This window comes from Hyperolius riggenbachi, chromosome 10, assembly GCF_040937935.1.
Source record: "Hyperolius riggenbachi isolate aHypRig1 chromosome 10, aHypRig1.pri, whole genome shotgun sequence".
Classification (NCBI taxonomy): domain Eukaryota; kingdom Metazoa; phylum Chordata; class Amphibia; order Anura; family Hyperoliidae; genus Hyperolius; species Hyperolius riggenbachi.
In genome coordinates, this window is record NC_090655.1 from 272,765,725 (window position 1) to 272,776,193 (window position 10,469).

At 49.7% G+C, this 10,469-nt stretch overlaps 1 pseudogene; it reads right to left on the reverse strand.

The window, feature by feature from the left end:
• Positions 1 to 8,179, reverse strand: part of LOC137535494 (zinc finger protein 585A-like) — a 63,220-nt pseudogene extending 55,041 nt beyond the window's left edge.
• Positions 8,180 to 10,469: the final 2,290 nt, after the last annotated feature.

A 10,469-nucleotide genomic window follows, 5' to 3' on the forward strand; every position in this document is an offset into this window, starting at 1 on the left:
TCGATGTATTCTACCCCCTGACCAGGCCTTTTATTACAGACAGGTGAAGAGCTGTGTTCAGGGGACTTTAGGTGTGAATGGCGGGATAGCTTCTAAATCACACTTTGAGGTTTTACTGTGTAACCCTAAGGGCCTGAGCCCACTACTGCGTTTATAGAAATGTATGCGTTTGTCAAGCATTTTTGAAATGCCTTTTTAATTTTTGAAATGCGTTAAAATGCATTTTGGGGCGGTATAACGCATTAGAATGGGTTTAAACGCGTTAAAACATGTTTCAAGAGCGCTTGAAAAACGCAAACGTTTTTAAAAACGCAGTAGTGGGCTCAGGCCCTTAGGCGCCTTTCACACTGGCAAACTGTTGCACTGCTACTGCAGTGTAATGAAAGTCTATAGAGAAGTTCATACTTCCTATGTTGCGGGACGTTGCGCCGGAAGTGCCAGATTTAACGCTGGCGCAGAACAACGTTACCACGCAGCTCCTGTGTCAATCTGAGTCGATCCGGAACCCATGTTAGTCTATGGTGATGCAGGGTTATTGGTTGGTGGTTGGTTGGTGTCATGACGTCACAGCGCGCATGCGTGGAAGCAGATGTAAACAATACGCTTTTGCGCACTTCCGCATACCAGAAGCAGGAAGTGACCACAAGCACGTCACTTCCTGCTGGCCAGACAGGGAACGTCGCGTACTACTGTGGTGCTCCCTGAAGCCCTGGTTTTGCCGGTCGCTAATGCTGGTTTACAGTGTGAAACCAGCCTAATGGGAAGCAGTCGTTATCCTGGCGTTACTCATTTCTGAGGGAAACTCAGGAGAGTAATAAGAGATTCTCCCAAAACATACACAAATGGGCGCAGGTGGCGAATGTCTCAAAAGATGATCTGACTGATAAAAGATGGGTGGTCTACGGTTAGGACGGTTGTCTTGGGAGAGGACTGGAGCTAAATGCACCTGAAAACGGTTTATAGGGCATACATTCCCATTATGGGCCCTTATAGACATGTAGAAAAGGATTATCTTAGGCCCAGTGCACACCAAAAGCCACTAGCAGATCTGCGAACGCTAGAGGTTTCTGAAGCGGTTCTCAGAGCGATTCTAGGCATGTTTAGAGAGGTTTTCTAAACATGCCTAGCAATTTTTGGAGCGTTTTTGTGTAGCAGATTTCATATATTGTTACAGTAAAGCTGTTACTGAACAGCTTCTGTAACAAAAACGCATGGAAAACCGCTCTGATCTAGCGTTTTCCAGAGCGGTTTTCCATTTTCCTAAACTTTACATTGAGGCAGAAACGCCTCAGAAATCTCAGAAATGCTGCAGCCCCCGTCTGAAAACCACTGCGCTTGCGTTGCCGTGTCCTCGCTCCTGCTGATGTCACCAGGAGCATACAGCACACCATACTGGTCCTGCGCCGTGCGCTCCAGGTGACATCAGCGGGAGCGAGGACACGGCAACGCAAGCGCAGTGGTTTTCAGACTTTAAAGTCTGAAATTCCAGAAGTGAACCAGAGGCGAGGACCGGAGCATCGGTGAGTGGCTGCACGGGCACAGGATGTCTGGGGGGGACTATTAGAAGCCCCGGGCAAGTTCAACTCATTTTCCCCCGACCCCCCTACAGTATTCCTTTAATACAGGGGTGTCAAACTCAAAAAGGTGGAGGGCCGAAATGAAAAAAAACTTAGACCAGGTCGAGGGCCAACAGTCATATTTATCCCCCCCCCCCCAATTTGGAATGATCGCACAACACCTGAATTTGCACCGCGTGCTATAGCCGCGGTGGGGGGGAAGAAAAACACCCTTGGTACAGGAAGGCAGGAGATAGCCAGATATAGGTGACCCCTGTACAGGAAGCCAGACATAGGTGCCTACAGTATAGGTATCAAGGCATAGGTGCACCCAGTTTAGGTTAGCTAGGTAAGTGACCCCAATATAGGTAGACAGGCATAGGTGCACTCAGTATAGGTTAGCCAGATAGGTGCCCCCACTATAGGTTAGCTAGGCACAGGTGCTCCCAGTATAGGTTAGCTAGGTAGGTGCCCCCAGGATAGGTTAGTCAGGCATAGGTGCAACCAGTATAGGATAGCCGGGTAAACACCTCCAGTATAGGTAGCCATGATAGTTGCCCCCAGAATAGGTTAGCTAAGTAGGTGCCCCCAGTGTAGGTTAGTCAGGCATAGGCGACCCCAAAATAGGTTAGCCAGGTAGGTGCCTCCAATATAGGTTAGCTAAGTAGGTGTCCCCACTATAGGCTAGGTAGGTGCCCCCACTATAGGTTAGCTAGGTAGGTGTCCCCACTATAGGTTAGCTGGGTAAGTGGCCCCACTATAGGTTAGCTAGGCAAGTGGCCCCACTATAGGTTAGCTAGGCAAGTGGCCCCACTATAGGTTAGCTAGGCAAGTGGCCCCACTATAGGTTAGCTAGGCAAGTGGCCCCACTATAGGTTAGCTAGGCAAGTGGCCCCACTATAGGTTAGCTAGGCAAGTGGCCCCACTATAGGTTAGCTAGGCAAGTGGCCCCACTATAGGTTAGCTAGGCAAGTGGCCCCACTATAGGTTAGCTAGGCAAGTGGCCCCACTATAGGTTAGCTAGGCAAGTGGCCCCACTATAGGTTAGCTAGGCAAGTGGCCCCACTATAGGTTAGCTAGGCAAGTGGCCCCACTATAGGTTAGCTAGGCAAGTGGCCCCACTATAGGTTAGCTAGGCAAGTGGCCCCACTATAGGTTAGCTAGGCAAGTGGCCCCACTATAGGTTAGCTAGGCAAGTGGCCCCACTATAGGTTAGCTAGGCAAGTGGCCCCACCATAGGTTAGCTAGGCAAGTGGCCCCACTATAGGTTAGCTAGGCAAGTGGCCCCACTGTAGGTTAGCTAGGCAAGTGGCCCCACTGTAGGTTAGCTAGGCAAGTGGCCCCAGTGTAGGTTAGCTAGGCAAGTGGCCCCAGTGTAGGTTAGCTAGGCAAGTGGCCCCAGTGTAGGTTAGCTAGGTAAGTGGCCCCAGTGTAGGTTAGCTAGGTAAGTGGCCCCAGTGTAGGTTAGCTAGGTAAGTGGCCCCAGTGTAGGTTAGCTAGGTAAGTGGCCCCAGTGTAGGTTAGCTAGGTAAGTGGCCCCAGTGTAGGTTAGCTAGGTAAGTGGCCCAAGTGTAGGTTAGCTAGGCAAGTGGCCCCAGTGTAGGTTAGCTAGGTAAGTGGCCCCAGTGTAGGTTAGCTAGGTAAGTGGCCCCAGTGTAGGTTAGCTAGGCAAGTGGCCCCAGTGTAGGTTAGCTAGGCAAGTGGCCCCAGTGTAGGTTAGCTAGGGAAGTGGCCCCAGTGTAGGTTAGCTAGGCAAGTGGCCCCAGTGTAGGTTAGCTAGGTAAGTGGCCCCAGTGTAGGTTAGCTAGGCAAGTGGCCCCAGTGTAGGTTAGCTAGGTAAGTGGCCCCAGTATAGGTTAGCCAGGCAAGTAGGTGCCCCGAGTAGGTAGCCAACCTTATCCTCCCCCTCCTTCCTCGGCCGCCGCTGGACCGTCCTGCACCGAAGCCTGCTCCCTTCATCCTCTTCACTACATTCCCGGCCCCCGGCATGCAGCACAGGAATCCCCTGTGACGCGAAGACACCAGAGCGGCTCCCTCAGTAACGTCGCGTACTTACTGCGATGTTACCGAGGGAGCCGCTCTGGTGTCTTTGCGTCACAGGGGATTCCTGTGCTGCATGCCGGGGATGTAGTGAAGAGGATGAAGGGAGCAGGCTTCGGTGCAGGACGGACCGCCCACTCCATGAGGTAAAGGAGCGGCAGCCGAGGAAGGAGGGAGACCGGCTAGCAGGCCGAGGAGGAAGGCTATGTCTTCCTTACTTGAGAGACGGAGCAAGGGAGTGATAGAGCGTAGCCACGCTCTATCACTCATACGAGGAGGGAGGGCAGAGGGGCAGAGCCGGCCACCAGAATAGCAGATGAGGAACGGGAGGGGCGGAGCTGGAAATGTGGCCACGGGCCAAAATCAATGTATGCTCATAAAAGCACTGGCGGGCCAATTTTTATCGCTCTGCGGGCCAAATTTGGCCCGCGGGCCAGAGTTTGACACATGTGCTTTAATATGAAGGAAAATGAACCAGGATACAGAGTAATGATGCCGTCTTTGCCTTCTATCCCTTAACCAGTACTACACGCACGCACGCACGCACACACACACACACACCTAGTCCCTGTATCCTCAGCTTCTGCACCAGGCTTTTGTGGGGAACAGTTAAAAAGCTTTCGCAAATTTCAAATATACAAAATATATTGCTTTCCCAAGATCTAAATTTCTAAATCCAGTGGTGGCTGGATGGTGTAATGGTTAAGGGCTCTGCCTCTGACACTGGAGGCCTGGGTTCGAATCTCAGCTCTGCGTGTTCAGTAAGCCAGCATCTATTCAGTAGGAGACCTTAGGTAAGTCTCCCTAACACTGCTACTGCGACCAACCTGTGTACAGTAATGTACAGTGACCATTATCAGCTTATTACAGGCTGGTAACACTAAGTCACCCCCTAATGTAACCAAGCTGTGTACAGTAATGTACAGTGACCATTATCAGCTTATTACAGGCTGGTAACACTAAGTCACCCCTACTGTGACCAATCTGTGTACAGTAATGTACAGTGACCATTATCAGCTTATTACAGGCCTGTAACACTAAGTCACCCCTACTGTGACCAATCTGTGTACAGTAATGAACAGTGACCATTATCAGCTTATTACAGGCCGGTAACACTAAGTCTCACCTACTGTGACCAATCTGTGTACAGTAATGTACAGTGACCATTATCAGCTTATTACAGGATGGTAACACTAAGTCACCCTTACTGTGACCAATCTGTGTGCAGTAATGTACAGTGACCATTATCAGCTTATTACAGGCCGGTAACACTAAGGTACCCCTACTGTGACCAATCTGTGTACAGTAATGTGCAGTGACCATTATCAGCTTATTACAGACCAGTAACACTAAGTTACCCTCTACTGTGACCAATCTGTGTACAGTAGTGTACAGTGACCATTATCAGCTTATTACAGGCCAGTAACACTAAGTCACCCCCTACTGTGACCAATCTGTGTACAGTAATGTACAGTGACCATTATCAGCTTATTACAGGCCTGTAACACTAAGTCACCCCTACTGTGACCAATCTGTGTACAGTAATGAACAGTGACCATTATCAGCTTATTACAGGCCGGTAACACTAAGTCTCACCTACTGTGACCAATCTGTGTACAGTAATGTACAGTGACCATTATCAGCTTATTACAGGATGGTAACACTAAGTCACCCTTACTGTGACCAATCTGTGTGCAGTAATGTACAGTGACCATTATCAGCTTATTACAGGCCGGTAACACTAAGGTACCCCTACTGTGACCAATCTGTGTACAGTAATGTGCAGTGACCATTATCAGCTTATTACAGACCAGTAACACTAAGTTACCCTCTACTGTGACCAATCTGTGTACAGTAGTGTACAGTGACCATTATCAGCTTATTACAGGCCAGTAACACTAAGTCACCCCCTACTGTGACCAATCTGTGTACAGTAATGTACAGTGACCATTATCAGCTTATTACAGGCCTGTAACACTAAGTCACCCCTACTGTGACCAATCTGTGTACAGTAATGTACAGTGACCATTATCAGCTTATTACAGGCTGCTGTAACTAGAATAAACCACAAACTGTAGATTTCTATTGCTTAAAGTTAATGGCGATTATAGCTACATGTAAAAATGTAGTGACTATCAGAGTTGGAAAGTCCTCGCCTGATCAGCATTGTATTGCTGCTGTGAGATGTAGCCGGATGCTTCTCCCTCCATCACCCTCTCCCCTCTCCACAGAACATAACAGGGAACTCCAATCAGGGTGTCTGTACTGTTACTGTTAGTAAGCTGTCATGTCAATCTAACATGAGTACATAACACTATTATGACTAGTCTGTGATCAGTGACAGTCATAACAGCAATACAGATACACATTTAATGTGGATTACTCACCTGTTCTGTCCTCTATAACATTGTCCTCCTCTTTAATTGTCGCCATCATGTCACCTTCCTCCATAGACTGCTGATCACTCCTCACATACGTCTCTTCTTCTTCCTCTTTAATTGTCCTCATGATGACACACTCCTCCATAGACTGCTGATTACTCATTACATACGTCTCTTCTTCCTCCTCTTTAATTGTCCTTATCATGACACCCTCCTCCATAGACTGCTGATCACTCCTCACATCCGTCTGTTCTTCCTCTTTAATTGTCCTCATCATGTCACCCTCAACCATAGACTGCTGATCACTCCTCACATACGTCTCCTCTTCTTCCTTTTCAATGCACTAGTGGAAACGAGCCCTTATAGGAACCTGACATACACAATGATACAGTCACCACCCATACATACCCCTTGATGTTACTGGATAATATCCCATAATTCCCAGCACTGCTCACCTCTCCTGTCAGCCGATCCATCATCTTCCTGATGACATCTATAATCTTCTGCTTGTTGTGTCCCTCAGATATCAGAGAGTGAGGTGAAGGGCACTGTGAGGGTCACATGATCACCAGACTTCACAGGAGGAAGACTCTGTATAGAAAGATTAACAGTAATGTCACATGATCTCCCAGAATCCTCCTCACCTCTGTGGAGGGTGGTTAAAACAGGCCAAGGTTCTCAAGCACTAGAAGCAGAGATTCCAAATTCCCCCCCCCCCCCCCCAACTGTGCCCCCCAGTATAGGTAGCAATGTATACCTCTGGATATAGATGGGTAACGCTAAGAGAGGTATCCACACCCTCCCACCCCCACTGTATAGATAGCCAGATAAGCCCACTAGTATTAGGTAGGCTCAACCAGTATAAATAACCGGATGTGATCCCAAGCCATAGGTAACCCCCCTCACCAGTTTAGATAGCCGAAAATGTCCCCCCAGTATTAGGCAGCCCCTCCCCAGTATAGATAGCCAGATGTGCCCCAAGTATAAGGCAGCCCCCTCCCCAGTATAGGTAGCCAGATGTGTCCCCAGTATTAGGCAGCCACCTCCCCAGTATAGATAGCCGGATGTGCCCCCAGTATTAGGCAGCCACCACCCCAGTATAGATAGCCAGATGTCCCCCCAGTATTAGGCAGCCCCTCCCCAGTATAGATAGCCAGATGTGCCCCCAGTATTAGGCAGCCCGCTCCCCAGTATAGATAGCCAGATGTCCCCCCAGTATTAGGCAGCCACCTCCCCAGTATAGCCAGATGTGCCCCCAGTATTAGGCAGCCCACTCCCCAGTATAGATAGCCAGATGTGCCCCCAGTATTAGGCAGTCCCCTCCCCAGTATAAATAGCCAGAAGTACCCCCAGTATAAGGCAGCCCCCCTCCCCAGTATAGATAGCCAGATGTGCCTCCAGTATTAGGCATCTCCCCTCCCCAGTATAGTTAGCCAGATGTGCCCCCAGTATTAGGCATCTCCCCTCCCCAGTATAGTTAGCTAGATGTGCCCCCAGTATTAGGCAGCGCCCTCCCTAGTATAGATAGACAGATGTGCCCCCAGTATTAGGCAGCCCCTCCCCAGTATAGATAGCCAGATGTGCCCCCAGTATTAGGCAGCCCACCCCAGTATAGATAGCCAGATGTGACCCCAGTATTAGGCAGCCCCCTCCCCAGTATAGATCTCAAAATGTGCCACCAGTATTAGGCCCCCTCCCCAGTGCGGCCCCCCTCCCAGTTTAGGTAGCCAGATGTGCCCCCGGTATTAGGCAGCAATAAAACAATACAGGACTACATGCAAACCAGATCATGCAGCACAGTATGAGTACAAAGTAATGCTTAGTCACTGGATGGGAGCATGGGGATTAGGCAAGTTGAGTTCACTCAGATCCATAGGATGGGTGTATGGTAATAGAGGTGCATGATCAGGTAGGAGACATAAGGAGGAGGACCCTGCTGAAGGCTTACAATCTAGAGGCAGAGGTGGGGACACAAAAGTTAGGGGACCAGAGTTCAATTACTTCAAGGGTGATGATCACGATAGTGACAAGTGCAGTAGTGCACTATGACCTCCCCTGAAACAAAGTGTGCCCCTCCCAAACCTCTGCTCTGCTCAATATATAACAACAACCACACAATTACCTCTGCCAGCCGTGTGTTCTCTCCACTTCCTACAACTCCTCCTTCTGCTCTTTAACCACAGCTACATCACTTCCTGCCTGTGCCACATAATTCCCTGTCTGTGTTACACCACTTCCTTTATTTGGTTTAATTTGTTCCTCTCTATGATTTACACGTGGGAGAGGTGAGATCGCCATCTTGTGGTGAATGGGCTAACTGCAGCCTCTGTTTGTGGAATTACCTGCACTTAGCCATAAAGTAGCCATCAGCAGTGATGCTCATCCGAGCTAGGATATCCGAGATACTCGGATATCCTAGCTCTTTTTTCACTATTCGAGCTCGAATACCAAGCTCGAATAGTATTAGCTATCCGGGATGTGCTATCCAAGCGCACTCGGATAGCAATCAGCTATCCAGAGATATCCTAGCTATCCGAGTTCGGATAGCGTCATCAGCTCGGATAGCGTCACGTCAGACGTAACCTCGAGTCAAAACAAGTGAATCAGAGGGCTCCCAGCACTCTGACTGCAGCCAATCACAGAGGGGGAGCCTAGCCAAGCCCCCCTCTATAAATAGCGGGCGCCATCTTGCCTCACTCGTCCTGCTTGCGACTTACTGACTGACTGTACTGAGAGACTGCTCCAGTGCTTTTTGTCTGTGCAAGTACATTTATTGTTCAATACACCTAGCGTCTTTACACTCCAACACTTGATATTCACCTGTATTGCTTTGTATTGTAGATAGATTGTATTTTAGGCAGTTTAGTTTGTGTGATTAGGGACTAGGGAGGGAGACTGTCACTGGTGCTGCTGCAGCCAGCAGCTAGGCCCTGTGCCTAGGCAAGGCAGCCTGCCTGCTCTGTGCTCTAGTCTCTAGTTACCTGTGCTCTCACCTGTCCTACTCTACTGTACTACTTCTGTGTTAGATAGATTATTGTACTATTTTGTAGTTAACAAGACCCAGCTTTACTGCTATACCTGTCCTGTATCTGCTCTCTGTAATCTAGTCACACCTGTTGTATTGTTTAGCTAGATTCTTCTATTATTTAGTTAGTACTGTAGTGTACTCTAGTCTGTGTATAGGGACCGTCCGTCACCGCGTTACCTATTGTCTTTGTGTGCGCAGTGCACGTCTGTGCTGTCCGCACCCTCTCGTTAGTGCTACACCCGTCCTATTGTTTATATTACTTGTATTGTGTATTCGCTGAATTGTACTGTACTGTAGCCTGTGTATAGGGACACCATCAGTCAGCGTCAGCTAGGGACGTTGTGTGCGCAGTGCGCACTCTCTCGTTAGCGCTACATCGATCTCTGCAGAGTAGAGTACACCTGTCCGTCACCTCACTAGAGTTGGGCCGAACGGTTCGCCTGCGAACGGTTCCATGCGAACTTCCGTGGTTTGCGTTCGCGTCCCGCAGGCGAACCTTTGCGGAAGTTCGGTTCGCCCCATAATGCACATGGAGGGTCAACTTTGACCCTCTACATCACAGTCAGCAGGCCCAGTGTAGCCAATTAGGCTACACTAGCCCCTGGAGCCCCACCCCTACGGTGACCATACGTCCCGCTTTACCCGGGACGCGTCCCGCCTTCAGGGGGGCGCTGTCCCAGGCTGCATGAGGTCCCGGGAAACGTCCCGCTTTTAGCAGCGGGACGTCCCGGCCTCGGGACTCTGGCCACCGTACAATGAACTAGCCGCAGCGTCTACTAGACGCTGCGTTAGTTCATTCCCCGCAGCCCCGCTCCAGCCTGCAATGTTCTCCTCCGGCAGGCACAGGCAGAGCAGGGCTACGGGAAGATGGCGTCCGGAGGCGGAGCCCTGTATTGGAGACTATTTGTCTCCAGTACAGGGCTCCGCCTCCGGACGCCATCTTGCCGTAGCCCTGCTCTGCCTGTGAGAGGCTGAGCGGGAGATTGAAGATCGTCCAGGCCAGGGGGAGCTGCACCTGAGGCACCAGAGGCCGGCTGCATGAGGGGACGTCTTCTGCCAGGTGAGTAAATGCTTTTTCTTGCAGGTAAAGTGTTTGCCCACATTGTGTTTACCTTGTACTGACATGTTTGCCCCCATTGCGTTTATCTTGTACTGACATGTTTGCCCGCAGTGCGTTTATCTTGTACTGACATGTTTGCCCGCAGTGCGTTTATCTTGTACTGACATGTTTGGCCGCATTGCGTGTATTTTGTACTGACATGTGATGTTTGCCCGCAGTGCGTTTATCTTGTACTGACATGTTTGTCTGCAGTGCGTTTATCTTGTACTAACATGTTTGCCCGCAGTGCGTTTATCTTGTACTGACATGTTTGCCCGCAGTGCGTTTATCTTGTACTGACATGTTTGCCCGCAGTGCGTTTATCTTGTACTGACATGTTTGCCCGCAGTGCGTTTATCTTGTAC